This window comes from Cryptomeria japonica, chromosome 2 (assembly GCF_030272615.1).
Source record: "Cryptomeria japonica chromosome 2, Sugi_1.0, whole genome shotgun sequence".
Classification (NCBI taxonomy): Eukaryota; Viridiplantae; Streptophyta; class Pinopsida; order Cupressales; family Cupressaceae; genus Cryptomeria; species Cryptomeria japonica.
The window spans coordinates 666,710,607-666,732,673 of NC_081406.1; positions in this window are offsets into that span (position 1 = coordinate 666,710,607).

Genomic DNA, 22,067 nt, shown 5'->3' on the forward strand with positions numbered 1-22,067 from the left:
CCTTGGTGATCTTGACCAAATGAAATCCCCAAGTCCCCTTGGAGTGAATGGAGTAAGAGGTCTCCATCTTTGAATGCTCCTCCTTGATGTTCTGCTCCACATCTTCTTTGAAAAAAATTCATCTTCAGCTTTGACTTCATCTTGTCCATGCAAAATTCATACCCATCTACCATGTTCCCTTTCATGATCGGTTTCACCTTGATCTTGGTTCTTCCCATCTATTTGCTAAGATGTTTAGGTTTGTCAAATGACAATAACTTCTTCTTGTTGGCATTTGCATGAAGATTGCATTAATGAAATGTTATGTTGTCATTGATGTCAATTAAATGGTAATGATATTATTATAATGTTGTTTTGTAACCTGTAGGAAGAGCTAGTGAAAGGAAATTGTAACCGGTAGGTAAGTTTCTAGAGTGAACAGATATTGCTAAGTACTCGAGTTGAACCGGTAAACCCTACCTGTTGATTTGATAAACCCTAACCAATTAAGTCTGGTGAATTGGTTATATTGATTTATGATCTGATGGTGAGCGGTAATGATTATGACATGTATGCATATTTTATGAAGAGAGTTTCAAAGTATTTTTGGCGCATTGAGGTAATGGTTTTTGTCTTGGGAATGAGCAAGTATATTGCATGTAATGCAAAGCGCGTGATGAGTTACTAAGTTCTATGAAGCGGTGATCAAGGAGCAGTCGAGGATTTCTTGAATGATGTGTAGAGATTGTTATGTAATCCAATGGTCATACTTGAATTTTCTTGTTTGTAATATCTATGTGAATTAGGTTTTTGTTGTGTTACTGACCTAATTGATTTGTTTATAAGGTTGATGAGTTCTTTAGTTTCCGAGTTGGCAAATTTTTAGTTGAGTGTGTGGTTGCCGAACCAGATGATGTATCTACAATTTGAGTAAAGGCAAATAGGAGCATGAAAAGGATCTAAACAAACAAGTGTAGTGCTATTCAAACATATCAGCAAACTCCTGTTGTTTTCTAACAATTACAGCAGATTGAAATCCCCTAACCGAGTAAGCTCTAACAAGATTGGTGCTATTCAAATCCTCTAACAAGGTGGTCCATTAGCTTGGATTTCAAATCCTCTATCGAGGTTACTCCTCATAGGGTATTGCTTCTAAAAAGGCATTATAGTCAATCCCTTAACCAGGTGGTCCCTAACAGGATCTGTTCTTAATAGGACTTTTTGTAAAGCTTTAACATGCTTGGCTCCTAACAGGGCGAACTTCATAAGAGTTCACATAGTTACCTTGTGAGTCTCATCTCACCGTGGTTTTTCCCATTTGGGTTTCCACATCAAAAATATTGTGTCAAGTGGTGAATGATTTTGTGGTTATGTTTTCTATGGTTGATTTTCTTAATTACTTAATCCACTTTGATAAGTCATGATAACCAGCAGCAATATAAAATGAAGTTTTACTTATGTCAAGAAAAGTATTTGGATGTTTGTGAGTTTCAAGTTGTTTATTGTTAATCTGTTGTAACCGTCAATCGGTTTAACTTGACAATTTTATCTTGACAGTGATATTGCATCGATAGCTCTAAGTTTTTTTTTGAGAGATTGATTTTGAGATTGGTGAAGTTTATCAATTTTTCTATCTACTGATTCACCCCCCCCCCCCCCCCTCTCAATAGTTGATCAGATCCTTGTTCTTTCATCATACCATCAATTGGTATCAAAGCATCTCAGATCCTCTAAGGTCTAAGCCTGACAGCTTGAGGTAAATATCTTGTAGAACATGATTAAGAAGGAAGGTCTGAAGTTTAATAGAGAGAACTATAGGATATGGAGTGACACAATAAAAATTTATATCAAGAGTCTTGGAAATCAATATTGGGAACATGTTCATACTCAATATGTTGCACCTAGTGGGATTATGACTGATGATCAGAAGAAAGAGAAACAAGAAAACAATCAAGCACTGGAGGCTATTATCAGCTCTTTGTCTAATGCAGAGTATGTAGATGTCCATGGTCTAGAGAATGTGTATGAGGTATGGAATAAAATTGAAGAGATTTATAATGGTGATGAACATGTGAAGATTGCCAAGGAAGAGAGTCTAAGAGGAAAGTTTGATGATATGTGGATGGCTGAAGGTGAGAATATCCAACAGTATGGTCAAAGGATAAAAGAGATAGTTGGTGAGATCAAGAGTGTTGGTGGTAAAATGGATGATGCCACAGTGGTTAGTAAGGTATTGAGAACCCTTCTACTAGTCTACACTATCCGAGTTGCAGCCATTCAGGAGTTGAAATCTATTGAAAAAACTAAGGTAACCCTTGACTCCATCATTGGTAAGCTTACTGCTTTTGAATTAAATGGTTATGATGGTAGTGTTCAAAAATCTAAATCAGCATTTAGAGATTCTATTTCTAACCCATCTATGAGGAACAGTAGAGATGTCTGTCATAGTTATGAATCTAGATCCAGCAGAGAATCTAATGATGAAGATAGTTTGGTTGAGCTTGAAGCATTGTTGGCCAAGCGGTTGCCCATAGGTACCGGTAAATATAGAGGGAAATTACCTTTGAAATGTTTTTCATGCAACAAGATTGGACACATTGCTGCTAACTGTCCTAATGGTGATAATGAGCACAAGCAAGAGAAATTACAGAAGTACAAGGGAAAAGGCAAAAGAGATTCTCTTGTTGCAGTTGATTGTGGTATGACTGATGAGGAATCTGATGGTGATGCTAATGAAGAAATTGTGTTTGTAACCATTAAAGAAAAAACATCTGATCAGAAGGCTTTAGTTTCACGCATGGATAATTCTGATGATTGGATCATTGATAGTGTTTGTTCACATCACATGATCGGTGACTAGAGAAAATTTCTTTCTTTGAAGGAATTTGATGGCAGAGTTGTAAGATTTGGTAATGACTCACCTTGCATGGTTAAAGGTAAGGGAACTATTTCTCTTAATGGAAAGAGCAGTGCAGATGATGTCTATTGGGTTGAAGGTCTAAAGCACAATCTTTTGAGTGTTGGTCAACTCAATGATAGAGGATATCCATTAGAGTTTAAAAATGGTATGTGCAAAATCTATGGGAGCAAAGGTGAACTGATTGCAACCGACAAGCAGACTAAAGGTAACTTGTTTCACCTGAATCCTAAAGTCAGCAACTGTTTAATTGCTAAAATAGATGATAGTTAGCTTTAGCATAGGACATTTTGTCATATAATTCTGATAACATTGTTAAAGTGGTTAAGTCAAAGACAGTGAGAGGTTTGCCTCAGTTGGACAAACTGATTAATGCTTTATGTAAGGAATGTCAGTTGGGAAAGATGACATCCTCAACTTTCAAGAGAAAATATTTTTCAACGGAACATCTGTTAGATTTGGTTCATACAAATCTCTGTGGACCAATAAGGACTAAAAGTATTCAAGGTGATAGATATTTCATGATCTTCACTAATGATTTCTCAAGGATGATGTGGGTCACATTCTTGAAGGATAAAAAAGAGGCATTTAGTAAATTCAAGGCATTCAAGGCCTCTAAAAAGAAGACTGGTAAGAAGATAAAGTGTTTGAGGACTTATCAAGGCGGTGAATTTACTTTTGAGGAATTCACTAGATATTGTGAAGAAAATGGTATCAAACGACAACTTTTTGCACCAAGGACACCACAACAGAATGGTATTGCAAAGGGAAACAATCAATCAGTTGTTGAAGCAGCTAGGACAATGTTGATACAAGGAGGTGTAGTGAAAATTTTTTGGAGAGAAGTTGCCAGCACAGTTGTCTACACTATGAACTGGATTTTGGAAAAAAGAGGTAAGGACAAGAATCCTTATGAATATTGGTACGGTAGACCACCTAATGTTAGTTTTTTCAAGATATTTGGCAGCAAATGTTTTATTAAGAGAGGTGACCATGTTAGAAAGTTTGAGGCTAAAAGTGATGAAGGTATATTTCTTGGTTATTCCATGAAAGGTAAGGCCTACAAATTTTATAACAACTGAACACAAAGAATCATTGAGAGTGTTGATGTTCAAGTGGATGAGTATCTTGAAGTCTTAGGGGAAACCAGTGTGGAGAAAAAGGATGAAGATCATCGCATTTTATTTTTGGAACCAGAACCTGTGAAACTTGAAACTGGTAAAGAGAATGTTGTTGTACTAGTTCAACTGAAATAGGTAGATTCAGAAGAAGATGATGTTAATAATGAAGAAGAACCTAAAGATAATGATCATGTTATTCCGAGGTGTGTGAGACTCAATCACAATCCTGAATAGATTATTGGAGAGAATGATGCTGGAGTATTAACCAGAAGAAGAATTAGAGAGAATTCTTGCATGATCTCCACTATTGAGCCTAGAACTGCTAAGGAAGCATATGGAGATGATCATTGGGTTAAAGCTATGGATGAGGAGATTGAATAAATTGAGAAGAATAACACATGGACCCTAGTACCCCAATCAGTAAATAAAAATGTGATAGGTACTAAGTGGTTTTTCATGAACAAGCTGAATGAAGATGGTGTTGTAGTTCGCAACAAAGCTAGATTGGTTTGCAAAGGTTATGCACAAGAAGAAGGAGAAGATTATGGTGAGACGTTTGTACCAGTGGCTAGACTGGAAGGTGTCAGAACTTTACTTGCATTTGTAGCACACAAGGGATTCAAAGTATATCAGATGGATGTAAAGTCGACATTTTTGAATGGAATACTGGAAGAAGAAGTATACATTGAGCAGCCAGATGGTTATGCTCTGATTGATGAGAAAGACATGGTATGTAAGTTGCATAAGGAATTATATGGATTAAATCAAGCACCAAGAGCATGGTATGAAAGGCTTCATTCACACCTAATGAAGATAGGTTTTCAGAGAACCAGTGAAGATAGCAACATATATCTCAAATCTGAAGGAGATAAAATACTGGTTAGTGAAGTGTTCGTAGATGATATCATATTTGGAGGGAATGATGACATGAGCAATGACTTTGCAAATGAAATAAAAAATGAGTTTGAAATGTCTCTAGTTGGAGAGATAAAAAATTTCATAGGTTTATAAATACAGCAAATGAAGAGTGGTATTTTCATTACACAGTCTAAGTATGTGAAGGAGGTATTAAAGACATTTGGTATGAGTGAGTGTAAACCAGTTGGGACACCAATGATTATAGGTTGTAAGTTGTCTAAGGAATATGAGGCCACATCTATTGATGAGAAGGAGTACAAGTCAATGATTGGGAAATTGCACTATGTTGGTCACAACAAACTAGATATAGCTCATGCAGTTGGTCTAGTTGCTATATTTAAGAAGAATCTAAAGGAAACACTTTTGATAGAAACCAAAAGGATATTTAGATATTTGAAAGGTACTGTTGACTGTGGATTATGGTATCCATATGAAGAAAACTTTGACTTGAAGGTGTACACAGATGCAGACTAGGTAAGTAATGTTGATGATAGGAAAAGCACAATCAGTGGAGTATTCTTTCTTGGAGGAAGACTTGTTTCATGGAGTAGCAAGAAGTAGAGTTGTATTTCACAGTCTACTGCTGAAGCTGAGTATGTTGCATATTATATGAATTGTACCCAGGCTATCTAGATGAGGCACATTTTAGAAGGTTTCAATATGAAGTTTATAGAACCTGTAAAGATCTTGTGTGACAATACTAATGCCATAAATATTTCAAAGAACCTTGTCTTGCACGCTCGAACCAAGCATATTGAATTGAAGTATCATTTCTTGAGGGAGAAAGTGCAGAGTAAAGATGTGATCTTGGAGCATGTTTCTACCAAGGAGCAGCTTGCAGATATCTTTACTAAACCTCTGCCTAAGACTACTTTTGAGTATCTTAGAAGTCAGCTAGGGGTTGTACCCCTTCATGAGGTGAATTGAGCATGATGTAGCATACATCAGTCCCAGAGCTACTTGCAGAATTTTATAGCGGGATTGATGTAGGAGTAGAGTTATTCTAGAGGGGGAGCATCAAGTTACAGGTTGTTGATACTGAATAGTGAAGTTTTACATTGCATGTTTTACTTTCAATTTCGCATTGTTGTCAAAGGGGGAGAAGAACTATGTGATTATGGGAGAAGATCCAATGACAAGATGAAGACAAGGAGAGTACATGGTAAAATGTAAACCCAAAAATTCCTATTCACAATCACAGCAATCAATGGTATTGAGATTTATATTGCCATCAATTCCAAAGGGAGAGATTGTTGGCATTTGTATGAAGATTGCATTAATGAAATGTTATGTTGTCATTGATGTCAATTAACTGGTAATGATATTTTTGTAATGTTGTTTTGTAACCGATAGGAAGAGCTAGTGAAAGGAAATTGTAACCGACAGGTAAGTTTGTGGAGTGAACTGGTATTGCTAAGTATTGGAGAGTTGAACTAGTAAACCCTACCTATTGATTTGATAAACCCTAACTGATTAAGTCTGGTGAATTGGTTATATTGGCTTATGATTTGATGGTGAGCGGTAATGATTATGACACATATGCATATTGTATGAAGAGAGTTTCAAAGTGTTTTTGGTGCGTTGAGGTAACGGTTTTTGTCTTGGGAATGAGCAAGTATATTGTATGTAATGCAAAGCACATGATGAGTTACTAAGTTTGATGAAGCGGTGATCAAGGAGTGGTCGAGGCTTTCTTGAATGATTTGTAGACATTGTTATGTAATCCAACGGTCATACTTGAACCAAAATGTTTGTTTAGTTTCAGAGTTCGCAAAGCTTTAGTTGAGTGTGTGGTTTCCGAACTAGATGATGTATCTGCAGTTTGAGTAAAGGCAGATAGGAGCATGAAAAGGATCTGAACAAGCAAGTGTAGTGCTATTCAAATGTATCAACAAACTCCTATTGTTTTCTAACAATTATAAAAGATTGAAACCCCTAACCGGGTAAGCTCTAACAAGCTTGGTGCTATTCAAATCCTTTAACAAGGTGGTCCATTAGCTTGGATTTCAAATCCTCTATCAAGGTTACTCCTCATAGGGTATTGCTTCTAACAAGGCATTATAGTCAATCTCTTAACTGGGTGGTCCCTAACAGGATCTATTCTTAACAAGACTTTTTGTAAAGCTTTAACAGGCTTGGCTCCTAACAGCGTGAACTTTAGAAGAGTTCAGATAGTTATCTTGTGATTCTCATCTCATCGTGGTTTTTCCCATTTGGGTTTCCACATCAAAAATATTGTGTCAAGTGGTGAATGTTTTTGTGGTTATGTTTTTTATGATTGATTTTCTTAACTATGTAATCCACTTTGCTAAGTCATGATAACCGGCAGCAATATGAAATGAACTTTTACTTATGTCAGGAAAATTATTTGGATGTTTGTGAGTTTCAAGTTGATTACTGTTAATTTTATATAACAGTGAACTAGTTTAACTTGACAGTTTTATCTTGGCAATGATATTGCATTGATAGTTCTAAGTTTTCTTTGAGAGATTGATTTTGAGATTGGTGAATTTTATCAGTTTTTGTATCTACTGATTCACCCGCCCCCCCTCTCAGTAGTTGACCAGATCCTTGTTCTTTCATCATACCATCACTTCCAATCTGCATCCTTGCAAAACTACACTTGGATAACAACAATGATAGTATTCCCTACTTGGTTATTATCATTACCACTCATACATTCTTTTCCTTTCTTTTAACATTATCTTAGTGACCCTTGAAACATAACAGTTTCTAACTGAAGCATCTTGGTCTGCAACTCTTCTTTAATAATTTGAGTATCAATACCAATTTAATCATTAAGATCTATAAAAAATTTATTCCAAACTGATCAACAACAACTTTATCAACAACATCAACATCCTTATCATCAACCTCAACAATAGTATCTTATTCAATCTGATCATTAGACTCAAAAAAGTGAAAATAACATGGAGATTCATCCACAATTACATATACCTTATCCTTTTGAACTTCTTTAATACCTGATGATGCCAAAGTAGTTCTAGGTATACTTATCCAAGGTTCACTTCTTACCTCTTCCTCTACCATCTTCACATTTGGTTTTGATACCTTCATTTGTCTTCTTTTTTGTATTAGCCTTTGAATAGGCCATACAACTTTCTTCTTCATTGTCAAGTGCCAACTGGGTGCTCTTTTGAGAAACTTATCTATCTCAAGTTGATGTCTCTATACCATTTCCTCTATTCGTTCCATTTCTTTCTTTATTTCTCTAATCTCTTTCTCAACCTCCATTTGCCTCATCTTTTCTTCTCTTTTCATTTTTCTTGTCTCTTCTTTGATGAACCCTCACCTTGCAAATACCTCTCCAACTGATCCATTCTTTCCTTCAGCGAGTCCCTTTAATCTTTCTTCCACTTTGTCTTTGCCTCACTTAGGTCTCTTCTCTTTTCCCCTACCTAGTCTTTTAGTATCCAGGTTCTCTTCTCAACCCGCACAAACACAAACACACAACCACCAAACTCTCTTTCTCAGACCTTTTGAGCTCTGATACCACTTTGATGTAAAGGTGGGGATGAAAACTCAATAACATGAAAACATATCAATACTAAGTAGGCATATTTCACAACAATGGGCTCAAAACTTCATCATAACCCAATCAAGAAACCATGAAAACATTATTGACACAAGAACATCTCTAAATGAACAAGGATTCTGATAAGGTTTGCTTCAAACATCTCATCATCATGATACTTCACAAGTTCATGCTTCATCTTTACAAAGACACTTTATCTTCTAGGCTACAAATAGAAAATGAGGGCTTTAGTGTTCACGAGACTTAATATACTTCAGGAAGATCTTATATCCTCCCAAAAACAAAATTTCAACACCTTATAAACTTCCACAAACACAAATTCCTCTCACTGTCACAATTTCCACATAACCTATCCTAGTTTCTTGTAACCTTGTCCAAAGACAAAACTGATCACAACTTTCCATTAACAAATCAATCTCAGAAACAAAATAGAGTTTCAGATAACCTTTTGGCAATTACAAAATATATGTAAAACAGAGGTATGGTTGTTTTAAAATATGTCTCAAATAATGACTGTTAATCTGCTCATGAGGGCTAATTTACAACAGTAAATTGGGATTTTTTGGTATAACTTTCACTATAGAATTCATATCAAAAATATAAAATAGTTTTTAGATACTCATTCAAAAGTTATACAATATATATATAAATTGGATAGGGCTTCTTTATAACATAACCTTAAAAAATGGATTGTTATGCTGGAAAAACCTAGTTTCTAAACTGGGTAACTCGGAAGATTTGACCATTAGACAATTTAAACGACCTTTTATTTTGACCTGGTAAGAATGAAAAATTTATGCAATTAAATTATATTTCCAACTATATAAGATTAAAACCCTCATCACATTTTTATAGGTCATACTGAGAAAAAGAGCATCACATTTCTAGAAAAACAAAGAAAAAAATGAGGTTTCTTATTCATTCCATCTTCCAACCATCCTCACACCTTGATCCACACTTAACCATGTACAAATTAATCACAATGGACTATTTATAACTTCCTACACCCTTTCCAACTTCTCCAACTACCCCTTTACAACTTTGTGTCTTCAACTTCCCATTTTGCAACTTAAGGGACTTAAAATCTGGAGAAAAAGTCCAAATAATTTTGAATCGCAAAGGAAAACCTCTTTTGGGTCAAGATGCCTACCAATTGACTGAGATAGGACAATGGTCTGACCCGTTGTGAATGAAGGAGGAAAGGTGGTAGTTCTAAGAGATATTCCAAGAAGAAGACATGGTACAACGGTCAAGATGGGCCTAGATGAGGTTAATTCCCTTTCTTTTATTGAACCAAGTATAGTCCCTATCTCCAAGATCCAAATCTATAAGACCTCATGTAGTCAAAAACTCCTGGAGGTCCATCATACTCTTATAGAAGTCAAACATCCCTCCCATTTTCTCCAAGGCAAACAAAGGAGTATTGAAGTCCCCCATAACAAGCCAATGAGGACCATGGTTGACTCGGAGTGGGGTGCATTGTGAATTCTACACCATGTTGGTAGCAATATTTTTTCTAAGTGCAATTTACCTTTGATAGCGAAGTGACTTTTAATCATCCCTTTAAAGAATCTTGAAAGAGGATCATTACTTATTGGGACACTGAAATTTCCTTCTTCTGCCTCTATCTTGGGGACATCCCAAAAGAAAATATTTCCTTGTATTTTCGATTCCATCCTTGAAAAGAATGTCAAGCAATGCAAGGAAACATTTTCTATACTGCCCGAGCAATCCAAACTTGGACAAGTGGCATGGATAAAGCTACACATTCATTGTGATTTCTACACCACATTGGTATAAATATTTTAGTGAAGTAATCAAATCTCTTCTTGGCTACAATCTCCTTGATTTGCCTATTAGATAAAGCCACACACCTTCACTACTCTTTTAACTTTGGTGATTTAATAGATATGAGTTTCTCCAACTTCCTTTCTCTTTGACACTTGTAGCAAAAATAGATACAAGTTTTGTGGTCTATATCTAAAATCCTCCTAGCAATGTCAACATCTATAGTATGCCTTATTCATTTTGACTTTGGCTTTCTTGGAAAAAATAGCCCTGCAACCTTCCTTCAAACAAGCTCAAAAGTGCTTCAAAGATCGCATCCATCAAGGAATTTATTTGCAAGATGGCACTTTCCAATCTTGCACCATGGCTTAGAATTTTACACTTTTAAACTTCAACAACAAAAGCTTAAAACATCAAGCAAGCTACGAAAGAATTCAATCTATGTTAGAGCAAGTTTTTAGTTTTCTTTCCTTGTTTTACAGAGTTATTTTTATTCATGCTTTATGGATGATCATCGCTACTTTATTCCATGAATTAGAAAGTTGATGTTACTTGTTTTATGTAAGATAACAAAGGTGGATAGTTTCAAATGTTACTATATTTTACACTATTTTATGCTCTCATAGAGGCTTTTGTTTTTTCCTCTGTTTTATACTTTCATAGAGGCTCTTTCTATTGTAATAATCAATCATTTAATGATTTAGTTTTCATTATTATTTCTCTCAATTTTTCTTCTATTGATCTACAAGTTGTGCTCTCATTTTCCAAGCTAGATTCTATCTTGTGCAAGTTTAGTTAAATTTTACATGGTATCAAAGCACACGAGTGCTAAAAAAAAAAAAATTGCAAGAAGATTTCTATGAATATTATCATCACCGTGGAGGTAGATGTAAACCTTTGTTTCTAGATGCATGCATGTTCCTCCCCTAATTTTTGCATGCTTCTTACTTTCTTTCTATGTTGATTCTTTAAAAATTGTACGCACTTTATGAGCACTACATGATAAAGATCTAGGAAAATTTGGGGCTTTGTAAAAATTGAACTTACATAAAGTTTTATATAGTTTTTCTTGCTTAGAGCATCTAGTATAGGTTTTTTTTATTAAGATTCGTGAATAAACAAACTTATAATATTAAAAGTTAGTAATTTTTATCGAGCTCTGCACTCTTCCTACAATAGACAGCCAAAAGTGTTCTTTTGTTCTAAATTTAGGTGTCTACATAAGATTCCCATGTTACAACTTTATTTGATCCTAGAGATTCCTTCTAGAAAGGTTCTTGACTACATGAGATTCCATAGTCACATCCTTGAATTCTTCTATAGTTTCTTTCTAGTGGGACAATATTAAGCATTGGATAAATAATGGCATCATACCAACCAAATGTCATCTTTGCAGTTCTTTATTTTGGAGCAAATTTCTGTAGAATCATTCATGTATACAAATAGTTTCTATATTTAGAGACTGTTATCCAGAGAGCTGCTATATTCTCAAAGAGCACTATGACTTCCCTCTCCATTAATTTAATATAGTTCTCTTTGAGAATCAAATTTAATAACTAGTAGAGAATATGAAATAGAAAAAAAATTCTTTCTAGAGTTTGGGTCAAGTGCCAAGTGCCTCTAAGGTAGAGTCAATTCTTCAATTGCTCGCTCAACTTGAGTTTTAAATGAGGTGTATGATTTAGAGCTTACACAATTTTTCATTCAAGGATATTATTAACTTGGATGGAGTCTTTGAGACTCTGAAGGAGAAGTAATAACCTTAGAAGCTCTAAAGAAATTTGGGCCTTATCACATTTTTACAAAGATTTAGGGTTTCTTTAAGATGATCTTTACATTTTGATTTGATGTGATTGAGGCATCAATAGAAACAATATTTTTATTTTCTATTTTGGGTATTGGATTCTTCATCTTGAATGTAGCTTCAATGGTTTTATTTGGCTAAGTGTTTGTTTATTTTTTAGATGACATGTGATACGCGTCATTTTGGCACATATTCTATACACACAGAATTATTGGCAATCTTTTGTGAAGTGCTATTGGTTCAAAAAGATATGTGGCATCAAACCACAAGCTACACAAAAGTAAAAAAGTCATGGTGACTTTCTAAAGGTGATACATAGCAATGTTTTAGAGGTTTGCAACTGCAGATACATCTAGGAGCTATGCCATTGGTTGAGGTCATAAAAATAATTAGCAAGTAGTACACTCTTTTGGAGCATAAGAAGTTTTGAATATTTTCTTTAACGATCATTTGATTCATGCCAACATAAGATGGAGATAACAATGAGTTTCAAAGGTTATTGATGTTGCATGTTTGTTACTCTCATGTGAATGCAATAAGGACTTATGATTAGCCTCTTGTTTGGCCCAAAATTATCACTATGATAACCAATTGTCTTTTTCATAAATATGAGATCTTGATTCTAAGGAGCCTTAACGAGTGATTCTCATGAAAGGATTTGCATATTGTACTTTTTGCTAATATGGCTTTTTATATTTTGTTCTCCTTTCAACAATGAAGGGTTTGTGGCATTCTATGCTCATAATTTATAGATTCATATGTTATTATGTTTTTAGATTTATTTTTTTATTCATACTATTAATATATAAATTGGATCTTTCAAATCATGTAATTTTATCTTTTTTTAATTTTGAGAATGTTATTGTTCTTATGGGCTATTGTTGGCATAAGACAATATTCTGGTGATGCTCCTGTAAAGATTGATGATGTCTAGTGCATGAGATTTCTTAGGAGTTGTCTTATCCGGTATGGAGTTTGGGATATCTAGATGTCTTGAGTAAGTTTTGGTATAAGCTTGTCGATGATACTCACTATACAGTTTTGGTGAGCATTTCTCATTTCCAATGATATGTTTTTGGTTTCAGTGATCAGACTTAAGTTGATTGAGTATGAGAAGAATATTATCACACAATCGTATCCTCTAGTGTTGTTTCTTGAGCATGTTAGAAGGTCTAGTATCCGAAAAAGCAGTAAAACGGGGTTATCTTCATTATTGGTGGTGTAATGTGTGGACCAGATTCATTGAAGTGATTTTGGTGGTTGTTAGTAAGTTCGAGGTAATTGGGTCGACTAATGGGAAGAGTGTGATCATATGTTTTGGATCTAGAATATGGTTTTGTGAAAATTTGAGCCAACTTGAAGCTACACGTTTCATATTTTGATATTTTGAGCAGTCAACTTATGTGAGATCAATTTTGTTAGTGCGGATATATAAGATCGATTTGGATAATGTTTTTGGGTGATGATATGATATGTGAGATGATTTTGAGAGCAATTAAGCGTATTTTCATGTGCACGCCTTAAATTTTGTTGATCTGGTAATCAGTAGCAAAGCAAAATAGAGCAGTTTATCAGATTAGCAACATCAGATCACTTTGTGCCTAACTAGAACTGTCATTTGGCATAGTTAGATGCTTTTCTTTAGTTCATTACTCATTGTAATCATTTTGTATTATCCTGTAAGGTAGTGAGCATTCTTCTGAGTTGTAGCCCTTTTTGTAATTGAGTAAAGAGATCTAGGTAGTGTGCCTGAATGCATGTGCATTCTTCTCATGTAATATTGTTCTACTACTAGTCATAGTATAATAATATTGTGGGTTCAAATCCCTCTGTGGTTTTTCCCTTTTTGGGTTTCCATGTAAAAATCTTGGTGTTATGGTTGTATGCTTATTTGGGTTTTATTTCAGCACTCTGCTTTCAGTTATTTGCATTTGGTGGTTGAAAAATCAGCTTAATAAATTTGTGAACTGCAAAACATTGATTCACCCCCCCCCCTCTCAGTGTTCATTGATTCCAACAGCTATATTATACTTTCATAAAAGTAAATCATAATATAAACCTCAATGCATCGTCATAGAGTTAGGTAGTTGTTTTCTTTTATTTCATAATTCTTTATCCATTTTAAACCCCCATAAAATAGAAGAAGAGGCAACTTCTATAAAATTTAGAGGTTATTTTGTATATTGCAATATCTCATTTATGAGACTTCCTATTGTTGTTTCTTATGTAAAAATTTGAGCATCAAAAAAATGTACAATTGAAAGAAGATAAGTGATAGAAGGAAGAACTCATGATAACCCCCAAGGATTACTTCTAGCATAGTATAATAATGTTCCCCAATATGAGAGAAAAAGAGAGGAGGTCATGTGAGCCTCCAAAAAAATGTGAAGTAATGAACTCCATGCAATGAAATGCTTCCTTCCAAAATTGATATGAGAAGAGAAACCATGTAGGAACCCATCAAGATGATGTTGGTAGTGATTGTAGATGCTTGAAACTAGATGCTAATGAATATGCATAAACATTGAACAAATTATCTCCCTTTGGGAAGAAACAACACCACAAATGTGTTCACAATGATATCTCATTTGGATAGGAATATTTAGGAAACTTCAAATAATGTCTTTGTATTATGAATATTATGCAAAGACTAGAATAATTCCCATGATGGATGATCAGTGATCCCCAAGCCAATGTTGTGAGGTAAAAAATATTGATATAATAGATAAGGTAGCATAGAAGATAATATAGGAATAGGGACCATAAATGTATGGTGATATCTAAACCAATGAGAATTTAATACCACTACAAATAATGTTGACATAGATGATGATTGAGTCAGATAGGTCAAATCATCAATATCTAAACAATCTGTCATTATGGAAGATGAGATAGGCAACGCAAGAGTAAGACCCATAGATGGAAATAGGGTGATAATTATTGCAAGGTGTGTGCCCTTGGTCTCCTTGTGTTGTGAGGCACAAGCGACAAGTTTGTGACATGTCCTCACCACCTTCTATGGATTCTATGTGTCACGTGGTTGTTGGCATGATTGAGATTATGATAAATGACTGTATCGGTAGAGGAAAGATGACATGATTAGTTATTTGTGTTGTCATTGATGGAAACTAGGGTCAAATGATGTTTGATGATGTTCACAGATGGTTTTTGATGATTGACTTGTTGGCTAAGTGATCTGGTCTACCAGAGTTAGAGTTTGACAATTTGACAAGGTTTACCAGCAAGACTGGGAATTAGGACCTTAATCGGTAAAGCAGATAAGTTTTGATGGAATCGAGTAATTGGTGATGTTTGGTAACTTGTGGTTTGAAACATAAGCTTTTATGATGGATTTAAGTATGTAACCGGAACCGCATCCTATGATGGTTACTGGAAGGCATGTTTTGAATTTCTGATGAAGTTTGCTAGGGTTTAAGGACCGGTAAAGAATTCTCTTGACCGGTAATGCTTTTTGGTTTGGCAATGATCTACATCAAGTTCACATGTTGATGATAATGCGCCATAAACTGCATGATGTGTTTGAAAGATGTTTTGGCACGTTTGGAGAGATAATTTCTTGGGAATGTGCAAAGTGCTTAGCGGAATGAGCTAAGGGTTTGACTTTGTACCAGATCGACTTGTTGTGACGATTTATGATCATTCAACGGCTCATATTGATTTGTAATTGATTGTAATGATCCATATGATGATATGTAATGAGTTGTAAATATCTGTGATGATCTATGTAGTAAGTCTTAAGGTTTTGATGTTGACCTAGTTGTAAAGGTTATTTATGTTGGTAAGGTTGATGTTTTGAAGTGTCGATGATTTTGAGAAGTGTGTGAAGATGAACTAGGGTGTGTGAGAAGATCTGCCAGAGTGATGCAGACTTGGAACTTAATTGGATCTAATCAAGCAAGCAGTTGAGTGTTATACACATATCATTCATTGTTGTTCTCTTACAATTACAATAGCTAAAATCCCTTAATCGGGTAGGTCCTAATAGGCCTCACATTATAAAATCCCCTAACAGGTTGACTGAATATCTGAGTTCTAAATCCTCTTGTGAGGTTGATCCTAACAGATCGAAGCTCCTAACATCCTGGCTAAGGTAAATCCCTTAACCGGGTGACTCCTAACAGGGTTTGCTCCTAAGAGGGCATCATTGTAAGCTTCTAACTAGGCTTGGCTCCTAATAGGGCACATTCTGAAAGAGTGAAAAATATTTGTGGGTACCAATTCCCACTGTGGTTTTTCCCTATTTGGGTTTCCACATGAAAATAATTGTGTTCATGTGTGGAATGCTTTTCTTGTGATGTTCATGTTTTATTTATGATTACCAGTTAAAACAGTCTATGTTTTCTTATCAGAGATCTTAAAGTGGTTACCAATATTGATGGTTAAATGGTTGATGAATCATTCTAATAAGTTAATAAGTTGGTAATAATGTTTTTTGATTTGAAGTTGATTTGATGGCTAATCTGATTAATAAGTTTTCATATGTGGAAATGATTACCTGGATCTAATAAGGAAATCTGTTATGAAGAATTGGTTTAATTGTTGAATATTTTCAGATCTGAGATAAGTTTGTTTTGGTGTTGAAAGTTTTTTTTTTTTATAATACTGATTCACCCCCCCTCTCAGTATTAACCGGATCCTCTAAGATTAACAACAGTTGTATCGGGCATTAACGAGTCGATCTTTTGGTGCAACGACAACCGTGTTTCCAACAAGTGGTATTAGAGCTTGGTCACGGGTTCAAACCTCCCTCTTGTGCTAGGGGGATTGTTGCAAGGTGTGTACCCTTGGTCTCCTTGTGGTGTGCAGTGAAAGCGGTGGGTTTGTGACATGTCTTAACTACCTCCCTTGGATTCTATGTGTCACACTGTTGTATCGGGCATTAACAGGTTGATCTTTTGGTGCATCGGCAACTATGTTTCCAACAATAATAGCATTAATGTGACTATCATGAGATAGAAGAACAATATTCTCAATAGTTTCATCTATATCTACAAGGTGAGATTATACAAACAATGTTAATATGTATGATAGATATGCATCCCAATGTGATGGATCTAGAATGACAATGTCAATGTCCTAATGTAAAGAAAATAGAGGACTCATGGATAAGTCAACACTAGATATAGGTGTACCAAAATCTGATGTGGGAGATGAGATATCACTACAAGCTATGCAACTACTTTTTCATCCTCACATGATGATGTCTCACATGATGGTTGAGTGAGATTGTTTGGTATTTTTTGCAAGTGCTGAAAGGAAAGAAATTGGTAACTTGAGGCATTGTTTTTGCACCATGTTTATATTTTACAAAGACTACAATCATCTAAAGTTTTTAGTTTCTTTTTATAGTGATCGCATCTAATTTTTATTGTGATTACAATATTAACAACTCAAAAGAAAAAAACACTCAAACTACCCCATGATTGCAAAGCCCCAAAATTTGTTGCTTTATAAATTAATGTGTTTTGCAATCAAAATAGGTCCAATGCATGGGAAATGGTAAAATATGATCTTTTGCAAAAAATGGTACACAATTTTATGTTATTTATTAAAAATTATGACATAAACAAGTTCTCAAAAACAGGGCTATTTTAATCAAAGTTGCACTAAAAGATTAAAAATGACCCGAAGATGTGAGTAGATCTAGTCTTGCAACAACTCATTAGAATTGAGATGGAATGAGATTTTATCGGTTATCCACAATTTTAAAAATACCCTCCCTTCTATAAAATATTGCCAAAATAGAGAGATTGAATAGTAAATATCATAAAAATATTTTGTGCAGAGTGTTCACAACATGTACAACTAAAATTGATAATGGTTTTTTATTTTAAAGTTTTCTTAATTTATATTTTTTGTGCTATTTTGAAATGAGGTTTATGAGAAAGTCGGGTCCACTGAAATGTAAAGCGTGAAAAGTGATATAGTTTAAAATATTTCTTTATTTTATAAATCAAATACTTTTCATACACTACTCTAGGTTAAGTCTAATGTTTTGATTAGAATGTGATGTATTTTGATTTATTTTTCTATTGTTTAAATATAAAAGAAAATAAGTAGTGGTCTATTTTTAAAATATTTTAAATTTGGAAAATAATACTTTTAGTAAGCTTTAAAAAAAGTGAGAAGTAGAAGTTATACTAATTAACTACTAACCAAAGCTTAAATTTATCGATTGGAAAGGAACTTGGATATTAAATTTATAACTCTTTTTTTTAGGATACTTGCACATCACACACGTTTCTATCCAAAATAATGTCACTCATACAACTAGTGTGACATTTGACATGCGACACTAGAAAACTTATATTTCTTCTCGAAACTTGTGCGTGATTTGCATTGGATGATAAAAAGACAGAATAGTAACTCCATGTAATATATTAAATTGTCGAAAATAGAGTTAATCTATGTATTTAAATAAAATCAAAATAATAGACAAGAGAAAGAAAAATGAAGTGTGAACTTCCATGTGGTGTAGAGATTTAAATAAAATCTATAGTTAAATTGAGAGGATATATTGGGGCTTGTTCGGAGCTGGTCATGAATCGATAAACCCCTATATTGGTCTTTCAACATCCACAAGGAACCAAAATAACATAAAATATGTGTTATCTTATCGTATCTATGTCTAGGAGCTAAAAGTACTGACAAAATCTAGGAATACCAATCTTAGTTCTATAAGAAGTGACAAACTACTATGTATATATGTATATAATAGAAATGAAATGAATTCCCAATTTTTTCAAGTACACAATAAATATTTACAATAATAAAATTAATCAAATGAAAAGGTAGACCACTAACTACAAAAGTAACAAGACCAAAGTCATCTCAACTTTCTTGGAGAAGCCAAGGGGGATCAAGCTCGTTGTGTAGTACTGTGAAGACTTTCAAGAGAGTATTGATAAGTATTAGTGAATTTAACATAGAGATCACAATGCCAAAATAGTATTGTGGTATCTTATAAAATTTCTTATAAGTTGAGAGATTAAAATATTGAATGGGGTTAAGAAAAATTGAGAGATTTATAGTTATTTTTCCATTGAAAATAAGTTTAGGAGGGAAAATGGGTGAATCCAAGGTCCAAAGAATCATTTAGATTTACTATAGAGTGGTTACCACTAACTTAGACATGCCATAGGAAATGAAATGCTAAAAAATAACTATCGTACAATAGTATATCATGGGACACTAGTGCAACATGTAGATGTCTATGCATATTACTAATATTCATATAGTTATAGTTCTTAGAAAAGATAAACAATAAGAAATGCAAAAGCCAATACATATAAAATATAATTTGACACAAAAAGAAATATAAAAGAAATGACCTTCGCACTATGGAAAAAAATAACAAGGTGATAACCAAATGAACCTAAAAACATGCAAAATAATACAAACACCAAAATAAGTCCAACACATAATTTGAAATTATAATATTGAAATTTTTAGCAGTTAAAAATATTAACCATTCAGAATAAATAAATAATGTTAACTAATGTTAAAAAAATTACTATGAAAACCTTAAAATACTCACAATGGGCATGGTAAGAACTAGTTACATATAGAAGAGTGGAGAGACTCTAGCATGCATGGAACACTTCCTAAAATAAAATTTTAAATATTTCAAAGTATTTCTGTTTCATTTGGAAACAAGCAAGTTTTAATACTTACGAGATTCCTCAAAGGTAGTTATAGTGTGCATTTGCAATTATTTAAATATATTCTTCTTCCTCTTAATTCATATTTTTGTATGATATTTGTAGGAAGAAGGTATATATATATTATTCCTCTTAATTCATATTTTTGTATGATATTTGTAGGAAGAAGGTATATATATATATTACTCTCTGGGGGATTCAAACTTAAAATCTTTCTTTCAAGAGCACGGGTTCTCTACCACTAGGTCAACTCAAACTTAATTTTTAGTAAGTGCCCAACATTTATTCCAAGTAAGAACTTGAATGTAAACACGCACTTTCTAAATTTTTAGTAATTGCCTAGTTTTAGAGTTAGACTTTTTAGCTAGTTGAATGTAATTTTTTTTTAGATTTGTTAATCAGTTAGAATGTAAGTTTTATGATAAAAAGTGCCAATGTTTTTATGTTAATGTAATAAAATGAGTAAATCGATGAGTGAAATAAAACTATATCTAGAAGAAAAAAATGTGGAAGTTTCAATATGGTTCATCATAAATATTTAGAGACTTTAACACACAAGTACACCAAACTTTGATGCAAGCAAAAAAATATTTCAAGTTAATTAAGTTTTTCAAAAAACAATTACTTCTTTTTGCAAAAATCAAAGGTTCTTTTCCTAAATTTAAAAAAAATTACAAAATATTAAATGTAGGTACCCCTTCATAGGGCTGCACTTGCCACACAGGTACAACAACTTCCTACCAAAGGAATATCCCCTTGGAATATTCTAAGTACACTTTTTTCATTCAATTTTTATTGAAGGGAGAATAATCTATTTTTAGTAAAAGCATATACTAGGGAATCTTTGTTTTCTCTGGCCAAGGGATATTTTTCCTAATGAATAGCATACTCAAGGAAGATTTTTTTGTTGATGTTAGCATGGCATCATTCATATGGATGCCACTTTAGCATCCCAAGTTGCCCTCCAAGCCATTTTGATCTACCTTCAGTAAAATGATCATAACTTGGTCATATGGAGTCTAAATTGCATAGAAAAGATATTGAAAATAGATGGTTTTGGTTAAGATCTAGTGATGCTCATTTACATTATGCATTCTGAACCAATTTTTTGTACTAGGCCTATGAATTCATATCCCTAATTTTACACTTTCGAGGCCATATGATGCACATTTGGACTATATTTTTTAAAATGAGTAGGCATTGGAAAGTTGGAGCCGTCTATGCAGATCTCACATCTATTTTTTAAGAGTATTTACCATGTATAGAGAGATCTCAAATCTTTTGTTTTGGGATCTTTTCTTTGAAAATGTGCAAATTAGCTTTTTTTTGGCAATTCAACTAATTTTTTGGCATTGAGAGGATCTATATTTCTTTATCTATCTTTTTTGTAATTTTTTCATTCATTTATCATGAATCCAAATTAAATTAATCTCGTCACTCCATTCTATTGGTGTAAATAATTATTCATCATGGATATTATTACACTTTAATTAAGTTAACTTAGGATAATGCATCTCATCATAGTTTGGATATGAGACACTTACAAAAGTGTGCACATAGGGATATAGCTTGTAGGAGAAATTCCACATTTTGTGGTCTTATCTTGTTGTTACACTCCACATTTGGTAGGTCGTCCACCTCTTGTGGAATATTATATTATTTCTCCTACCTACCCCTAGTTTCTCTTACCTACCCTTGTTTCTCATTGAGACACATGTCATGATTGTGTGCTCACATATCCATATGGCCTTGCCTATATAAGCAGGCCCATATTCATTGTATTGGTTAATCTAGTTGATCATTTGCATATTGATGAGAATAAAGTTTTGTTCTTGTCATACTATTGTCTCTCTTTTGTGCTTTTCATTGTGCTCTTGATCTTGGAAAAATCTCACATGGTATCAGACCCATTGGGGCTTCATTGATTGGTTTTGGGAGACATCTTGGAAGGCTTCTATTTTTCGGATATGAGGTATTGTGTGTTTTGGAGGCATCCTAGAGCATATTCAACCTCACCATTGCGTCCGGGAGGCTATTTCCATAAAAATCGAGTATAAAATCGACCTATTTTGGCGAAAGTCAGATTTTGGGTGTGGAGAAATTTTTTTCCCAATTCGGGCAATATGGTACGGAATTTTTGGTTTTAAAAAAAAAATTTCTGAATTTTTTTTTTTATTTTTTCATTTCAAAAAGGTAAAAATAATCATCGAAATTTTTTTTGGGGGGGTCTCGTGACCCACCCCCCCACCATACCTTGTACTATATGCAATGCCTCCAAATCTGGTCGTTCACCATCATACCG